The sequence below is a fragment of the Zeus faber genome, assembly GCF_960531495.2.
Source record: "Zeus faber genome assembly, chromosome: 3".
Lineage (NCBI taxonomy): Eukaryota > Metazoa > Chordata > Actinopteri > Zeiformes > Zeidae > Zeus > Zeus faber.
The window spans coordinates 29629043-29643453 of NC_137190.1; the positions used below are offsets into that span (position 1 = coordinate 29629043).

A 14411-nucleotide genomic window follows, 5' to 3' on the forward strand; every position below is an offset into this window, starting at 1 on the left:
TAATCATACGTCACCTCTCGAGGGCGCTCCTCCGACGACTGATCGGGCGATTGAAAGTGCACTTTGAATGTTACCAAACATCCGAACGCGGGGTTCAAAGGGGCGCCGGGAGTATTCAAAGTATTTGATTTATAAACGACGAATAAACGCCTTCAAATTGCTATTCATGTAGTCGGACACGTTGCAAACAGTTCCAAAGCCATCGTTGTGCCCTTTAAACTCGTCATATACATATTGTAAGAGTGTCCGGCACGGCTAGAATAACTTATTTCTCTTATATGTTTACACCGTCCACTTCCACAGACGCACCAAAAGTCGTAGACGGCAGCGGCCGGGTAGTGTGAACACAGATAATAACAGACAAATAAATTCAATAACAACCTCGCAGCGACTATTACGCGCACAGATATCGAAGTTTTTCTTTGTGTGGCAGTTGTGTGTGTGTGTGTGTGTGTGTGTGTGTGTGGTGACGTCACCCGGGTTCCTTGAAGTGGAGCTGAATAAACCTTGAGAAGAGTCTCCTTCAATCTGCCGTGAGTAACTAACACGCACGCACACGCACATACGCACGCACGCACGCGCACACACGCACGCACGCACACACACACGCGCTCACACACACTCACTCACTCACACACGCGCACTCACACACGGACGGACGGACGGACGGACGGGGAGACTCAATTACTGGCCAATTCCCTTCTTCGTCTTCTTCTTCTTTATCATCTGTTCACCCTCCGCTTTCATAACGTGGGGAGAAGAGTCTGCGAAGGACGGGCAGGAGTGTTCGATCACGTTGGGAAATAAAGGGGGAAAAGTATCGAAACTAAAGGTAAGTGGGATTATTTCCCGCGGCGTAGCGACAATTGCGTGCGTGTATTTTCTTTTATTTATCGGCGACGTGCGGTGTAGTTTTATCTCGCCCTCTCGCTCTCTTCGCGTCTCCTCCGTGGGCTCCGGGATATCTCGGTACTAACTTTTGCACAACGTCGCGCCGTGTGTTTCATTCATTCGCTTCGGAGGCGTGTAATACCATTTAAAGTTGCTCTTCTTTCCCGATATAAAACCGTGGTTTGTGTGTTCCTCTCCCCCCCCACCACCACCACCACCACCACCACCACCATCCCTCCCTTCCTCCTCTCCCCGTAAGAGGTGACCTGATAAGCGGAGGGGGATCGTCTTTGTGTCGTCCTCTCTCGCGTCGCTCGCTTCCTTATTTGTATTTACGTTTCTCTCGTTTTTTTTTTTTTTGTTTGTTTGTTTTTTCCTTTTTGTTGTTCATCACACACTACCAAACTTTTCTCCTTTCTTTTCTCTCGTCCCCCCCCCCCCCCCACCGCTCGCCCCCCCCCCCCCTAGTCCCCTCGTCGCCGCGCGGTCTCCCCGTCGCGCACGTTCCGCGGATTCTCCACGTTCGCTCCCGCGTTGCCGTCGCCGGCGGAGGCGGTGGAAGGAGGCGCCTCCCGGTCAGGCAGGGGCGAGAATCCATCCCGGTCGGAATAGTTCCCGGGAGAAGGACGCCGCGAAAGCGCCAGAAACAATGACCCCCCCCTCCCCTCCCCTCCCCTGACAAGCGTAAACGTACGACTTAAAAGACCCGTTGTTGTTGTTGTTGTTGTTTTTTTGGGGGGGGGGGTTTGTTTGTTGTTTTTCTTTTTCTTTTCTTTTTTTTTTAATTTCTCCCCTTCACGTCAAAGTGCGAGCCGAGCACGAGGCTCGGGTTCGGCAACGCGCGCCGCTTCCTCCCGCTCGGGGAGCCGAGCAGCTGCGGCTGTTGGAAACGTATCCCTTTGTGTATATTACAATATCCTCCATTCCCCCCCCACCCCACCCCCTGCCCCTTCCCAAACAACAAGGCTCTCGCCATCTTGGTTGCTTTTCAACCACCACCCCCCCCCCCACACACACACACACACGCACACACACACACGCCGCGGTCTCCTCTCCTCGCTCCGAGGAATAGGAATCCACGTTTCTTCTTCTTCTTTTTTTTTGTTTTTTTTTTTGTTGCGCTGAGAAAGTTTTTTTTTTTTTTTTATTCGATTTTCTTTTTTTTGGACGTTGCTATCGCGGGCGGACGGTGACGTCATGTCAAGTTTATTTTTTTATTTGTTTGCGTGTGCGCGAAGTAGATGAAGGACGCCGACTGTATTCGTACGGAGTCGGGCGAGATGAAGGCGATGTATTCTTTCTTAATTCGTCATTACAAAATCCCATTTAACTGCATGGTCGCCTAAAACGTGACGTCCGTGTAAATATTTACATTAAAAATAAATGTATACAAATACAATTCATAACCAAATCATTTTCCTCTCGTTTCATTCCCCGGAGGTGCTTCATATATATATATATATTTTTTAGATTCGCGTTTTAATTAAAGTTTTAAGTTTTTTTATGGTCACAATATGACGGCACCTTCATTTCGTGATGACGTCACACCCGTGAAAGACGATAAACGTCGACGATTGCGGGTGATGGCGCGTTTGTTACCGCGGAAGGAGGTGATATGGATGCGGACGTGTTTGTTCGGCGCTGATAGTACACGCAAGCGCCATCCCAGGTGAAATATTTGCACACAACAACGTTTTTTGTTTTTTTGGTAACACTCTGGGGGATTTTTTTTTTTCTTTTCAGTTTTCCTTTCATGTTGTTTTCTCACAGATCAGTATCGTTTTCCTATTTATATTCGAGGAAATGAAAGAAATCACACTACTCATCCAAAATATATGATTTGGTTTTGAACAATGCAAACTGGAAAAGGCTATTGCCTCTTTATCGGGTTTTGTTGTTGTTGAAGTTAAGACATCCCTGTTGTTTTATGACACAATGGCAAAGTGGAAAAAAAAAACAACCTTCCTCTAAAATTTCTGTTAATTGATTGTTTTCCTGAAGTTGATATAGTTACATATCATATCAAGTTATATAGTTGATATAGAGTCTTGATTTATCATTCATCTACACGGCCATTTAAGACAGGCACACATCCACAGACAGCACGTCCACCTCGCTCTGATTCTCCTGGAAAACTGTTCCCCAAGCAGCTCGGAGGCGAGATATGCCATGACAGGGGAATGTTTCTGCCGAGCGGAATAGAATAGACGTTGTGACTGGACGACATCTTAAACCCTGTCTATCTGTACATCTCAGCCCCCGCCTCGCTGGGAATTGAGCTTTAAATGGTCGCCGGGAGCCGCCAAGTCCAGTGAACAGGTTGAAGAAATTCGGGGCCGGACCCGGTGAGCGCTCCGAAATAAAAGGGGAAATCTAATCGTTTCACCTCCCACCCCTTTTGTTTGCTCATTTATTGCAGCAAAGCTGTAGTGCAGGGGAGCAGATGTTTAGCCAAACATGAAGGCTCCGCCGCTGCTTTCCTTATGGGAATGGCTCTCCCTCCTCTTCACCGCTGATGCATGGACGTGACAGCTGCTTGATTTCATGGAGCTGCTAAGAAGCCATTAGTGGTATCAGTGAATTGAAACGGAACAGTCTCTCCCGGTTTTTCAACCACTTTTACAAACATCTATTGTTAGCTTTTATTTTTGTGTGGATCGCCGTGCGTGAGAGGGTCGCTCGCTCCCTCTCTCTCTCTACTTCTCACCCACCCTCCTCCCTTCCTCCCTCTATGTCAGTACATGTGTGGTGTGTGCACGGCAACTGCTGCAGCTGAACACACAGCCCAATGAGAAGGACTAATATACTTGTGTGCAGTGTGTTTTCTCCTTAACATGAGTGAGGGAGCGAGAGCAAAAAAAGGAGGGAGGTGGGGGGGGGGCGGTGGGGGGCAAATCTGTCAGAGCTTGTTTGCAGTGTTGGTTTGAAACGAAAGCACACTGTGCTACCTCAAGCACACTCAAATCAGAGATGTCTCTCCTAGCCAGGGCAAGAGAGCAAAAAAAAAAAAAAGAAAAATAACTGTCGGTTAGAGTTTCTCCCCCTCTCTCTCTCTCTCTCTCTCTCTCTCTCTCAATTTGGGAATGTTGTTTTTGAAAAGATAAAGAGGGACTTCTGCTTCACTTGAACATTGAGGAATTAGGGATAGACATCGTTAAGCCCTATTTGCATGTCTACCAAAGTCACAGCAAATGGTTGCTATTGACTAAGCTGATTAGGTGAAATTAGGTTTGCGAGCACTGTGTCTGGCTGCTGAATCTGACAGAACTTGGACAGCTTTTGAAAAGACAATCCCATGTGCACACAGGGCCGTATTCGCTCTAATCCGTCGCTATTGAATTTGGGCTATTAATTTGGGACAAAGACACCCGGTTTTTGTACTTTTGAAACAAGGCAGATTTACGATTGATATAGTCAACAGTCAAACAGAGCGTTACCGATTAGTGGCTCGATGCAGTGGTCTCGGTTTAAATATAGCCCAAAAACAGACTGCTTAGCTCTAATCAAACAGGTGCATGTTTTTTTGTTTTTTTAAACCAAGCTGTGTTAAAGGAACAACACTACATATTGCAGCTTTATGAAGCTTTATTATTATACGTTTCCGAGTGGACAACATTATGTGAAATACACAAACATGACCATCTAGTTGTCCCCTTGGCTATAGTTAGGGCATTGATTTTTCTTAATTAGTTAGCTCTATAAACCATGTGATCCGATCATGTCGGAGTCTTGGCAAATCTCTTTTAATTAGTGCTGACAGAGCAGTGAAATCGACAAAGTACAAGTACAAAATATATACACCTATTTCTTTGACCATTTACAGCAGACTTGCCTACCAGCCTAATATCCATTTAAATATATAGGGCACTGTACTCCCCTCCGCGCTAAACCACCCTTCTACTTAATATTCCCTGTCGCCAGTAAGCACTGCAGCCTTAAGGTGCAGGTATATTTTTTGTTCACAAAACAATCAAAAACAAATTGCCTTTGAAACATATGTGAATCCTATAGGGGTTAGTGACAATTTAAGAGAAACCCTTGCACGATCTTCAACATTAGTTTTGAAATGCCCCTTGTTTTTGTTGACCAGACTGCTGCTGTTGTGTATCTGCGACAGACGTTTAGTGTGTGTTTACCGTGGTCCTGCTGGAGTCGGCAGTGCCGCTGATTCGAGCAGGCAGGGCATCCACTGATACCTGGACTCCTCGATAAATTGCCCTCTGGGTCGGAAAGTTGGTTCGATCCCAGATGAGCGACCTCACCTGACTTCACCTTGCTATGTTGGTGGCACTGAAAAGTCCACCGGACGTTCTGCCAATCCTTGGGATGCCGAAATAATTCTTTCTTAGCCCTGAAAACAAAGGGCTTTCTTTACTCTTAAGATCATCATTGTGCGCATTATAATGACTTTCAACTTCATTGATGCACTTCACAGTGAGACATTGTTTTGTGACATTGCCGCGTGATACGGCTAATAGGATTGGCCGCTCAATTCCGCCGCATGAAGGATGTGGTTTGGGCTCTGGGAAGATGTTCAGTAGATAATTTCAACAATCAGACCCTGTTCAGAGATGGCATTAAAAATCGTCGTGGGTGATCCTCGCAGGGCAGCTATAAATACAGGTGTGAACGCGTCCAAGATGCATTGAGTATCTCTTCACCCAAACCACGTATGGACGTGATTAGGGTCATATGTAACCGTACTGTTAGTGGAAGTACGTGTTTATTCAGAAGAAACGGCCATTCCCCTCCCCTACCCTAATTCAGCAAATAATATGATTCAAAGTAAACCCGGTTGTTCATATCACAACCAAGCTGAGCGTGGCAGCAGATCTGCAAAACAAAGCTATCGCAAAAGAGTTACAGAACGAAACACAGCAGTAATGCCAATAAAAAATCGTAACAATTTAAGGCTTACAGGAAAGACAACAGTGCAGTTATTAGCATATTGAGTGGAGAAGGGAAATCCGATCTCAATTGGTCACTGGAGATGCATGTTGAGGCGCATGTTAATGCCAGGAATGACTGCAACCTGTATTTTCCTGCACAATCTGGATATATCTGGATGCAAGATGGCAGGTCTGAGCCGCCTCTAATTTGTCAGGAATAAACAACGATCCATGTTGTGTGTTTTTCATGTCCTCACACGTTGCGCATGGGTTACACACACATAGCGGTTTTAACCAGCAGACCAGAAGCAATGTGTAAAGTGCAACTGGGTCACCCCCATGTTCACTTTGAGGAGACACCGGAGACGCAGCGGCCAAATTTGGGAGGGGAAGCAGATAAGCTGCCTCTTTTGCTCGGCGTCCCCTGGGCTTCTATTTATCATTCAATGTGAGAATTTCCTTGATGAAAGTCAAGGTTGTTTGTGCATGGGCTGTCTCGTCGGGACGCCTGTTTTTCCACCAGCAAGGTGAAAAGGTTGATTCCTCGCCCCACCCCCACGCACCCACCCCTCCAAAGAGATGCGTTGTTTGGAAAGCCGAGGCTAGATTATTTAGTGAAGTCTCCAAAGGTCTCGATCATTTTTTTTCCTTCTTCTTTTTTCGGTTGTTTTTTTCCCCTCCTTTCTCCCCCTTGTTGTTTCCTCCATTGATAAGGAGGTGAAAATTCACGCACGACGCTGGCTCTGCGGAACCAAGAAACAGCAGGCTTTATGGATCCTCGCCGTCCGACATTTCTCTCCCATCACAGATCAGTTAAAGTCCACCATCGCCTGACGAAACTGTCCAGTCGGCGCAAACTTTCACAAAAGAAGTTGAGTAAACGCAGCTGAAATGACAGTGCGTTTCACTCTGTAAAATATTTTCTGTCGCCTTTTGTACACTTGAACAACGTGTCTCCAAAAGAGACAATGAGCTAGGTCAGGCTTGGAGCCTCGTATACCTGTTGGTAGAGATCGTTTTGCTGAGAAACTCAACTTCTACATTATTAGTTTGTCTCTTTTCCAGTGGTTGTTCTTTCAGATTGGCGCGAGCTTGGTAGCTGTGATATTGAAGCTAAAGCCTGGGGAAAAAAAAACCTATCTGCCTTGCTGTGTATCGCGCCTTGACATTATAAAGTCGTAGCAGGGGGTCCCACTTCTACGCCCTTGCAGGAATTCTCAGAAGCGGTGGAAATGCTCAAGTGGCAAAGAATACCGGGAATGTGGACGAAAATGGCAACCAAGGTTTTCAATGTGGGAATGGCAATGATATTGGATTCTCTATTGCAGTGTCTCCAGGGTCAATGGGATTCCTGATGATACCGTAGAATAGCTGCTAGCAGACAGCCTTGGTGGCTGCTAGGACACACACACGCCCACGCACGCACACGCACACACACACGTAAACGCGCGCACACGCACTGTCAGAGCACATGCATTCACACAAAGGCGGCAGCAGAGCACATTTGCGCACATAAACACAACACATTCACCCACAAATGCATGAGATTGTGCCTCAAGAGCCCTCTTATATTGATCTTCTTCCGCATTTAAAATCTGGTCACTGCCGCCACAAAGGCTTTTCTATTTTAGCTGTGTTGGCAAACCTGCTCTCAGCGAAGGCAGAATTTTAAATATTTATCTCTAACTGAAGACGAGAAGAGAGAACAACAACAGGCAAAGCAGATGAGCTACGGAATAGTCAAAACGTTTATTTAGGGTCAGAAGCATTTTATTACACATGTCCAAGCTCCTCCTTGTAATACCATGTCTCTGTCAACTCTTCTATCTTATCTAAATCGTATCATATTTTGCCCACTGTTTATTTCTCTTTATGAAGATATGAGGAGAAAAACAGCTTGTTGAAATGAACTTTACTCAGTTGCTTGCTCTGTGACCTTACCTTGTTAGGAGAGCAGGCTTACATGTTAGCGGCCACTGGATTAGTCATTATTGGACCAGGGACAAGCCGCGTCCATTTAAAGCATTTTAGGGTTAAAAAAGGATACTCTTAAAGGTGCAGTGTGTAGAATTTGCGAAACGGACTTGGCAGAAATGCAATATAATATTCATAAGTATGTTTTAATAGGCGTATAATCTCGTGAAAATAAAAATCCTTGTATTGGCGTTACCTTAGAATGGCTGTTTTTAGGCCGCCATGTTGCACCGCCACGTTTCTACAGTATCCCAGAAAGGACAAACCTAAAACTGGCTCTGAAGAGGGCCTTTCTTGTTTTTTGCGATTTTCGTGGCCACCGTCTCTTTCACCAAGGCCGCCATGTTGCACCTCCATAGGGGGGATTGTTCAGTTGGTTGTAATCTGCAACCTCACCGCAATATGCCACTAAATTCTCCACACTGCACCTTTAAGTCAGTGAAGAGATGGGAAGCAATATGGTCTAATCCAGAGAAGCACCATGGAACATAGTATGTACTATATACACTGAACAGCCACTGACATTAAAACCACTGACAAGTGAAGTGAATAACCTTGATCATCTTGTTCCAGTGGCACCTGTCAAGCGGTGGGATATATTAGGCAGCTAGTGAACAGTCACTTCTTGAAGTTGATGTGTTGTAAGCAGAAAAAATGGGTAAGCGTAAGGATCTGAGTGACTTTGACAAGGACCAAATTGTGATGGCTAGACGACTGGGTCAGAGCATCTCCAAAACAGCAGGTCTTGTGGGGTGTTCCCAGTATGCAGTGGTTAGTACCTACCAAGAGTGGTCCAGGGAAGGACAACCGGTGAACCGGCGACAGGGATGCGTGTGGGGTGCGAAGTCTAGCCTGTCTGGTCCGATCCCACTGAAGAGCTACTGTTGCACACATTTCTGAAAAAGTTAATGCTGCTATGATAGAAAGGTGTCAGAACACACAGTGCATCACAGCTTGCTGCGTATGGGGCTGCGTAGCTGCAGACGGGTCACAGTGTCCATGCTGACCCCTGTCCACCACTGAAAGCTCCTACAATGGACATGTGAGCGTCAGAACTGGACCATGGAGCAATGGAAGAAGGTGGCCTGGTCTGATGAATCACGTTTTCTTTGCATCATATGGATGGTCGGGGTTAGGGTCCGATGGAGCATCTTTGGAATGTGCTGGAACAACAAGCCCGATCCATGGGAGCCCCACCTCACAACTTCCAGGACTTAAAGGATCTGCTGCTAACGTCTTGGTGCCAGATACCACAGGACACCTTCAGAGGTCTTGTGAAGTCCTCGACAGGTGAGAGCTGTTTTGGCGGCACGGGTTTGGAGCTACACAATATTAGTGGTTATTAGTGGCGGTTTTAATGTTTTGGCTGATCAGTGTATATCTGTATCTACATATAGGTCCAGTTTATTTACATCCATTTCAATTTGCCCTTTGATAAAAACGACTTAGGCATGTAGCAAAACGCTGTCCAGCATATTTACATTTCTGCTACGTTAGCATTAACTCTGGAGGCAGCTCAAGGTTCCAGGTACCCGAGCCTTTCGTCGCTGCAGTGTGAGCCTGCTGTTGTTGTTTTTCTCCTCTCCGGCCATGAAAGCCAAGCTCGCTCAGCCTGCCTGGTGCCCTGGCATTGTCCTCTTTCCTCCCCGCTCCCTTTTTCCCTCTCTCCCTCGCCCTCTCCCTCCCTCGCTCCCTTTCTGAACGATGACACTGAGAGACAGCTGTAACGTGAGACGCCTCCAGATCCTGGCAGGGGTTTGTGGAAGTGGGGGAGAGGGGAGAGGGAGAGGCCTTTATCTGAGGCTGGGGGGCACTGACCTGCCTCGTTCCGCCTCTCTGTCTTTCTCTCTCCTCCAGTCTCTCCCTCACTCCAGAGAGCAGGGAGCGTTTTGGGCTATATTCTAACCTCCCCCCACCAGCCGAGGCCAAGGCTGCAGTCTTTAAAAAGTCCCCATGTGACAGCACACCCTCCGTCCTTGTCGAAACCTGATGAATCGCTGGTTTTCAGCCCCCCCCCCCCCCCCCCCCCGTGCAGACCTGTTAGTAAGTATATGTATTTATGTTTTCGCGGAGAATCTGATTATGTATGTAAGTGCTAATGCCTCGTCCGTCCTCTGGGCTCGATGGACAAGACTTGTGTAGGTTTTTTTCAAGGCCTTTTGCAGTACATGATCGCTGATATTTACTCTGTGTATTTGTGTTTGCGCGGGTGTGAGAAAGCGTGTGTGTGGATGCATGTGCACATATGTCCGTCTGTACGAGGGAGCGACGGGTCCCTTGTGTGTGTGTGTGTGTGTGTGTGTGTGTGTGCGTGCGTTTGCGCAAAGACAATTTGGAGTGTGTTTGTGTGTTTGTGTGTTTGTGTGTTTGCGCGGGGATGGAAACATCCGCACATCCCCCGGCCTCCAGGCTACGACTGCTAAATCCTCTGTGAGAGCTCCCGCGTGTAATCCAAACATTTAGAGCTAATTTAAGCATGCAGGCAGGAGCAGCATCCTTTAGGAAACATCAGCTTTCTCTCTCCAGCTCTCTCTCTCTCTCTCTCTCTCTCTCTCTCTCTCTCTCTCTCTCTCTCTCTCTCTCTCCCTCATACACACACACACACACACACACACTGTGTGTGAGCACGTGCACATGTCTTGTTGTCGCTGGAGGGAAATGAAAGCACTCAATCACTCACCTGTCAAGAGCACTTCAACTTCTGCCCCAACACACACATACACACACTCACACACACACACACACACACACACACACACACAGACACACACACACACACACATACATTTACCCCTAAGGGTTTGACAGCATCGGGTTTTTATTGACTCCCCAATCCAGAAGACAGCGGATCCATTTAATAGAGGCTCCGGACTCAGAAACCGAAAAGTAGAAGAAGGGGGGCGATTAACAGAATTCACCAGAGTTTCCATTTCCGAATGAACTGGTGCTGGTCAACGTGTCCTGGAAGATTTCATTTTCCCGGACAAATGGGAGAGATTCCGGTCAAATATTATCTGTGTTTGTTGAGCTTAAAAACAATTGATAAGCAGGCTATATAAAGAATGACATCATCAAGGCATGTAGATGCATAATATTTATTTATATTATATTATACACATATATATATATATTTATTGAATATTCAAAATAATATCCGTCAGTCCCGTCAGATAAAGATATTTTTAAAATAATTAAATAAATGTTATTAATATTACTACTTGAAATCGAATAATTTCCGTTTGTGAACAATAAGTAACAAGAGCAGCCGCTTTAATTAACATTTCACCAAAATAACACTTTGATCAAACCAAAAACAAAATAAATATGACAAGTAAATAAATTGTGGTGTTGTCTGTCTTGGTCAGGACGTCCCATCTACATATTTTACACAGTGAATATATACCATCTGCTTTGGATGGCAACTTAAGTATCCCAAAAAACGCCAAACTATGGATGTACTATGTGTCCCAACGACGCGTCATCTTCCTGCTTCTCCTCAGAGTTCTGGAGGCTCTGTCTCCGCTCCGTGCGTGCGTGTGTGTTTGAGTGATTGTGCGTGTGTGTGTGTGTGTGTGTGTGTGTGTGTGTGTGTGTGTGTGTGTGTGTGTGTGTGTCTACTGTGTTTACAAGCGCAACCTGTCCACGGGGGGGGGGGGGGCAGAAATGAACAGATCTGCGGAATTTTTTATGGAAATGATCCACCCAGCACTAATTCAAATTGTGCCGGAAAGATATAAATAAGTCTCTCTTCAACAGATTTTCCCGGTCAAAAACCGGCTATTACCGGATAATGTAAACGCTGGAATTCACATCTGCTCGCTCAACACCTCCTCCGTGTCCCCTTGGCTTCTTCTTGCAGCCTTGGAAGTCTATTAGTCTTCGCACGGCTGCTTACTCGGGTTTTGAAGAGGAAGCGTCAAGGAAGACTGGCAGGTCATCAATAGACGCGACTGGGGGCCACATCTGGAGACGGTTTGTCGCCTAAATACAAGGTTCTGGCCTCTGCCATAGGCACGCTCGCTTGGCCTCGGCCTTGGCCTTAGCACCACCCCCCCCTCCCGACCCCTTCCAAGTTGTCCCGGTTTCGTCTAAAAGGAGGGGAGGGTGGATGCTGAATGCTTGGGATGGCCCGTAAGCCAGGGTGGGAGAAGGGGTTGCCGGGAAGAAAGGGGACAGCTGCGGCAGCCGGCGGCGACCCCCCCTCGACCTTCACACACCGTCCTGCCGGACCGTGCGTCAAGGCCGCGGTCGCGCGTTGAACCCGGGGCGGCGAAAGACTACGGAGGCGGTGATTTGTCTGATTTGAACCGGTTCAGCCGGCGCAAGGTTTGCTGGCAGAATTTGCAGGGAAAAAAAAAACGAACAGCGGGATAAGAAAAAAGACGACGCGGCATCGACGACACGCGCAATCGAGGCGTATCCCTCAATGGATGCCTACCGGATTCCTAATTACACCATCCACGATGTGAAAAATCTGTGATACTTTGAAGTGTCACCTCCCCCAGCCCTCGTAGATTCTATCGGACGCTGATGCTTTGAATTGGTAAGCGAGTGGCAGGCCATCTGGGCAAACGGTCATAGCATGTTGGAGCCCGGCCTTTGTGTGGCGTGGGATTTATGTAGCGGATGATATAGCAGGAGGAGGAGTACATGGACTAATACAGCAAGCGGGCACTCCGCCAGATAGCGGAATTAGCACGGCCTCACGGAAACATATGTGCACACAAACGCACGCGAGAGCCACAGACCGACACGCAGACTCATCTACACAAACACACACGGACACGCACAATAGAAAGTGGTATTTCTGAGGTCTCTTGTCTCCCTCGCAAATGGATTGCACTAAGGTCTGGAGCTTTTTGCCGGTCTCAAAGCGCTTCACTTTGTGAGCGGTGTAACCCATTCCCTTGAGAGGGGACTTGGTCCATCAAGTGAAGGAAGAAGCCATTTAGTGGAATGACAAACACACACACACACACACACACACACACGTACGCACACACAAACACATACAAAAAGGAGATCATGGGCGAAAACCACACACACACACACACACACACGCACGCTACTTTTGGGAAATCTGTGAGGATTTGAATTGCACTTAGAAAATGTGTTCACACACAACATACAACTTTTTTCCCCCTTTTTTCCTTGGTTTGCCGCTGAACACACACACACACAAACACACACACACACACACACACACACACACACACACACACACACACACACACACACACACACACACACACACACAAAGGTATTTCCAACACGCTGGATTCCATTTTGTCAGCTTTCAGGCCCAGATCATGTAACGATAAAAGATGCTGCCCTGCAGTTAAACACTGCCAGTAAATCACAAGGCAAAAAGAAAGACGGGAAAAGCACTTATTTTAAAGCAGAGCGAGCGGCCCTCGCTAGGGGGGGTGGGGTTGAGGCAGATAGGGTGAGACAGAGGGAGGGAGACGGGGTGGGGGAGATAGAGGCTCTTTGTGTGCTGTGTGCTGGCATTGTGTGTGATGAAGAGATGAATCACTGCTATTTAGGGATTGGTTTCCTGAGACTGATTGTGTGACGACTCCGTGGCCGACAGACTGTCAAGACTTGCCTTGTTTTGTTCACGGGGGCTTCAGGAAAATGTCTGCGGCCAACTCTCTCTCCCAACCTCCGACTCCCCCTTTCTCTCTCTCTCTCTCTCTCTCTCTCTCTCTCTCCTGCAACCCCACAGGCTCGTCCTTTCTGCCGTACAGGAACCATCTTTCACTTTTTCTTTTCTCTTTCTCTTTTTCTTTTTTACATTGTCCTAGATTATTACCCTTATTTGGCACACCGCAAACACCCCTAACATCTCTTGGTGAGAGTCGCTCGTCGGCAGGCCTTTATTTTCGTTTGTCGGTGTGGCCAGAACAAGAAAATAAAAAAAAAGGGGGGGGGGGGGGGGTGATTCGTCAACTTTTAGAGAAAATAAACTGCCTATTCCACTGGGTGCGAAACCAAAAATTAAGTAGTTGGTTCGACCAAATGTGTAATCCAAATATCCAGAAGAAAGGCTTGTTCAGCATGTTCTCCGTAAATAGTGGCGGAATGATTTTCTCAAATAATGACGTGAAGATAAAGTTTTATTGACAAAACAAAAAAAAGAGCCTAGTAATTCTCTCTCCCACAATGCCCAGTGTGCCTTGAGCAGAAAGAGACAACCACCTCGCCCGGAGTCATTCCTCTAACAAAGCATCAAATATTAAAAAGGAGCGGGCGGCATTTATAGGCCGGTGCGAGGGTGTGTTTTTTAATACAACCCTTGTTTTCCCCGCTCGAATAAGAGCAGGTTATTTGTAAATAGGGCTCCCTCGCAGATCCTCTTCCTCCTTGCGTTTCTTTCTTTTCGTGCCTTTTCTCTTTTTTTTTTTTTTGTCCTTCCCCTCGGTGTCCCTCCTTGCTTCTTGCGTTTCAGCAAGAAGCGTCTGTGTCTCGTGTCTGTTTTCAGCAGTGTGCCGGGAAGGGTTTTTCCTGCCAGCCACAGTGAGTAAAGACAGATTGGGGGAGTGTGTGTGTGCGTGCGTGCGTGCGTGCGTGTAGATGGGGTGGTGGGGTGGGCCAGGTAGAGCGAGCCGCACCGCCATGGGATCGAAACCGAAGACACACGAAGAACCTGGCATG

The 14411-nt window shown here is 47.1% G+C and overlaps 1 protein-coding gene across 1 annotated transcript in view; it reads left to right on the plus strand.

Annotated features, from left to right (window-relative positions):
• The first annotated feature begins 687 nt into the window (after window positions 1–687).
• The window catches only part of baz2ba (bromodomain adjacent to zinc finger domain, 2Ba), a 101219-nt gene continuing 87495 nt past the window's right edge, over window positions 688–14411 (plus strand). Inside the window, exon 1 of the mRNA XM_079997332.1 lies at window positions 688–832. The gene's annotated coding sequence lies outside the window, so the exon portion shown is untranslated. The remainder of the gene's footprint in view (window positions 833–14411) is intronic.